Source organism: Syngnathoides biaculeatus, unplaced genomic scaffold (genome assembly GCF_019802595.1).
Source record: "Syngnathoides biaculeatus isolate LvHL_M unplaced genomic scaffold, ASM1980259v1 ctg242_pilon_pilon, whole genome shotgun sequence".
Taxonomy (NCBI): Eukaryota; Metazoa; Chordata; class Actinopteri; order Syngnathiformes; family Syngnathidae; genus Syngnathoides; species Syngnathoides biaculeatus.
The window spans coordinates 2,987-7,855 of record NW_026907497.1 but is presented as its reverse complement, the minus strand read 5'-3'; the positions used below and the strand labels follow the sequence as shown (position 1 = coordinate 7,855).

The following is a 4,869-nucleotide window of genomic DNA, read 5'->3' as shown; positions in this document are numbered from 1 at the left end:
ACATCTGAATGCGCTGAACACAAGCCTTCAAGGGCAAAATGCAGTGGTAAGCCAACTGTATTCACACATCAAAGCCTTTCGGACCAAGCTGCTACTTTTCCAAAGACACCTGTCACAGGCGCAGCCCAATACCGCACATTTCCCGTCGCTGCAGGAAATTGTGACCAGTTTCCCACAGATCAATATCAGCGCGCAAATGACAAAGTATGCAGCAGACATCTCATCTCTGGTTGAGGAGTTTCAGCAGCGCTTTCGGGACTTTGCAGCTATTGAAAAGGAGATCACGCTTTTTTCCTCTCCTTTCTCCGTGGACCCTGATGACGCTCCAGACCACCTGCAACTGGAGCTCATTGAGCCGCAGTGTGACGCCGAGCATCGCAGTCGGCACCAACAGCTCCCTCTTGTCAACTTCTACCGCCAGCTGGATGAAGGCAGGTTCCAAGCAATTCGGACATTTGCTAAGAAAATGCTGAGCTTGTTTGGCTCCACATACATGTGCGAGAAGACATTCTCCGTTATGAACATTAACAAGAGCCGCATGAGGACGAGACTGAGTGACTCTCACCTGCGTGACGTCTTGCGCATCAAAACCACTGCTCTTGAGCCAGACATGGACTACATACTGCAGTCAAGATCCCAGTATCACCCTTCACATTAGTGCAGGCAAGACCTTTGTTAAGTCCTCTGAGTTGAATAAATTCTTAAATCTCAGTTAATTAATTTTTTTGTGATGGTCAAAATCACAGTTTGAATATGCAGTGATCATTGTTTTGTTTTCAGCACTTTTCCTACAGTGAGCATATAATAGTGAATAATATGTAATGTTTCACATGAACTTAGATATCCTTTATAGTTTTCTTAATTTTTTGTGGTTTGTGATTTCAGTAAAAACCTAAATGTAAAAAAAAATGTAAAAGTAAAAGTATGCCATTTGTAATTAAATTTAAAAAAATCCCAAAAAGTTAATTTGTATTTAATGTTAATGGTTCAAAGAATGCCAGGCTAAATAGTCGGCCCCCACACATTTTCACCTTACCAAATCTGGCCCTCTTTGCAAAAAGTTTGGACACCCCTGCGTTAGTGCCTCAACATGGCTTCGCTCGTGAAAGCAAAACAACGAAGTCAAACGCATGTTCGTCCAACGTTGTCAACTAATATCCGGATTAATTTTAGGCAATTTTCCGGAGCTATTTTCATGAAAATTTAAAAATCCGGAGGACTTTCATCACTGAAATTGTATGTACAAAATGCGATATATATAAAAAAATAAACAAGCATGACTTGACAACAACAAGTTAGGCGTGACCAGTGTTGGGAATTGTGGAAATGCAATTGGCTAAATTTCCCTGTTGAGAATGTAATCTTAGTGAAACGATTCCACTGACTTTCTCAAGGTTGTGTCGGTGATAACGTTTGATTGTATTCGGATGACTTCTAATTTGAAATGAAACCATAAATGGCGGATTTGTATGCCCCCCCCCTCCTCCCTGAAAAAAAAATTAAAAGCATTGAAACCTTTCCAAAAGCTAAATGGAGAAAATAAGAAACTCATATGAGGGCGACGGCGTTCCTGCCTACCGGTTGAAATATCTCCGTAACGACGCTGCAGCAGGTTGTGGTGCTCCTTGGCCGGGCAGAAGACCGAGCTGGTGTTCCTGCGGAGGAAGGTCTAAATTGGACGTCAGGTTCCACCAAAATGCCGGCACGGCTGCTCAACAGGCAACTTTTACTTGTGAATTAGGCTCCTCCGTCAATAAACCAGGATGTGAGAATTCGACTCAATTTGCTTCAAGCAACTAAGAAGAGTTGAGAATCCTCCAATCAGAAGGGAAGAGCAAAAGATGAAATTCAAATCGGGCCTCGCTTGGGACTTCGACGAATCGACGGGAAGCGAGGGGGCGGGGTTGAAAGTCTGGGAGTGGTCGTCATCCGCGCTCAAATGCACGCTTACGTCAACACGCCACAAAAAAGACGAGAAAACTATCGGATTAAGAATGATGTAGTATTTAAAATTCGACCTATTTATACTTTACGTACAGTATGTGCAAAAAAGTACAGTGCACAATAATGGCTAATATGTGAACTACAGAGTTTGTGGTACGTTGGATAACTCGTTGCTGCAAAAACGTTAACTGTTGCTTTGAGAAACAAATATCAAATGTGAATTTGAATTCCCCCCGCACAAATATTTAGTTGAGCTCATGTCACAACTCCAGTACTACGGACCATCTCTGTGGCGCCAACAGGTGTCGCTCAAATATTAGATCAACAAGAAACAGAAAAAGACACCAGCGAGATTGTGACGTATTACACGGCCGACGTTGACGCTCTGCTCAGCCAAAACGTGAAAACTGCTGACACTTTTTTCTTTCAAATTGCAATAATCGCTGCGCAAAACCTTTTTTTCTTTTGACGCAAAACATAAAAAAATATTTACATGCCACCATATACAAACATATAAAAAATATTTCCGTGAGTTCTGCCTCGTGACTGTCATTTTTTTGTTGACGTCAGGAAGTTTCTGTGGATAAAATCCAGCCGTCGCTCCTCTTGTTCAGATGGCCGCCGATGAGAAAGTCGGCGCGGGCGTGCGAGGCCGACGACGCCCGGTGTTGGGGACGCCCGCGCACTGCCGTGAGGTTGGCGTGTTGGTGAGCAGCGCCGTGCGGCGGGGACGTCGGACGACTTCATGGGGAAAGTGTGCGTGTTCACCACCTCGCGGTCCACTTGCATCATCAACTCGTAACCGTGCAACGCGTTGTACACGCTCTCTGAAAGGAAAGGGGGGGGGTGACAATACGGAGAAGACAAAGAAGAAAAAGCCATTATATGAGGAAATTAAAGGATATTTTGAAGGAATACAAATATTTGTCAGAAACCAAAACGTTAAGTTGGATGGTTCCACATGACTACGTGCTCTTGCGATCTTGCAACAAGCTGCAGCCTCTTGTGCTGTCAATGCGCTCGTGTTTAAAACGAAATCTGAAAGAAAAAGAAATACATATATCTCTGCGCGCAGACATTCAAACGATGATTTTGTGCATCATTTTTGGCTTGAGCTTTTTTCACTACAGACCCATTTTGAACAAAATCTTTCAAATATGCTCAACTCGAGTAAACTTACAAGCACCATTTTTGAAAGAAATTTCAGAAGCTGGAGGGATGTAAACAATAAATGTACACGTAGTTCAGTATTAAAAGATGTATAGATTATCAGGCAGATTATTGATCTTCCAATACGTATTTAGGAAAAGTTGCATTTCATTTTCGATGTGAAAATAAATAAAATGATGAGAATGCCAAATTTTACATTGTACAGATGTAATGCGGTGGCACGGTGGCTCAGCTGCCTCGCCTGCTGCTCGACAGCTGGGATCGGCTCCAGCGCTCCCTGCGACCCTCGTGAGGATAAGTGGCAAAAGAAAGAAAAAATTGTCATTACATTAATTGGACACTCTAAATTGCCCCTACGTGTGATTGTGAGTGCAGCTGTTTGTCTCAATGTGCCCTGCGATTAGCTGGCAAGCAGTTCCGGGTGTACCCCCATCCTGCTCGTTGGCAGCTGGGATAGGCTCCAGCAATCCCCGTGACCCTCGTGAGGATAAGCGTAAAAAAATGGATGGATGAATTTACATAAAAATGAACTGTCGAGGCTTTAAGTGATAAGATGATATCAGTCAGGACCGTGATGCACTTCTGGGGTATGTCAACGCACTCAACATGCCCCCGTCCAAGCCCACCGGCAAGGGGTGTCCTAAACGAGGAATTTGTGCTCTCTGGGGTGAGCCAGTCGAGGTTTGCAAAGGAGGAGATTGAGGTAAGAACAGATTTTCTTTCTTTTATACACTTTTATTGTCTTAACAAGACTTTACATGACAATCATCTAAAAATAGAAAACACTTTTTACATTTCATTCATGATTTACATAAACATGAAAACTGTCTAGGCTTCAACGGAATCAATAAGGCAATAAATATGGCACGAAAAAGGCTCAATTTTTTTCCACTGTGCAGACACGGAATGATCCCTAACGGAGTGAAACTCACCCCACACTCCCAAACAGCAGGCTCAGGGAACCTGTCACGTATCCCAGCGATGGTCGCCGACGTTTTTCTCCTCTTTTACTCCTTCCTCTCCCATATCACCAGGCCGCTGCGCCGAGACCTTCAACGTGAAGCGCTGGTTCCCTCCTCCGGGTGAGCCATGGATGACTCTCCTTTGTGTCCATAGTGAGGTCAGTGGATGTAGCTCAGTGGTAGAGCGCATGCTTCGCATGTAAGAAGTCCTGGGTTCAATCCCCAGCATCTCCATTCAGTCTTGTGAAAATTTTTTTAAGCATCACTATTTTTCTTCTTCTTTCCTTGCTTTTCTGAACTGTCTTCTCATGCACCATTCCTGGAGATACTGCAATACCAGGTTGATGCTTGAAGTGGCTGGAGCAAGACCCACATCCATCTCCCAGTTCAAAAATCAATATAACATATGGTTCCCAGATAAGGAGCGCGTGAGATATTAACTACACCAAGCCCCAATTCCATCTCCCTGTTCCAAAAATCTATTTAATATTTGGTCCCCGGATATAGGACGTATCAAATATTAAACTGATAAGAACATGTTTTTTTGTTTTGTCCACTTTTATTGTCTAAACAAGACTTTACATTACAAACATTTAAAAAGAGAAAAAACCTTTTTACATTTCATTCATAATTTACATAAACATGAAAACTGTCCAGGCTTTATAAGAATAAACAAGACAGTAAATATGGTAGGAAAAAACCTAAATTTTTTACCACTGTGCAGACACGGAATGATCCCTTACTAAGTGAAACTCATCCCACACTGCCAAACAGCCCGCTCAGGGAACCTGCC

General features: G+C 43.0%; 1 non-coding gene across 1 annotated transcript; it reads left to right on the top strand.

The window, feature by feature from the left end:
- Positions 1 to 4,238: 4,238 nt before the first annotated feature.
- On the top strand, positions 4,239 to 4,310 carry trnaa-cgc (transfer RNA alanine (anticodon CGC)). The gene has a single exon. It is a non-coding gene; the product is annotated as a tRNA-Ala (tRNA).
- Positions 4,311 to 4,869: the final 559 nt, after the last annotated feature.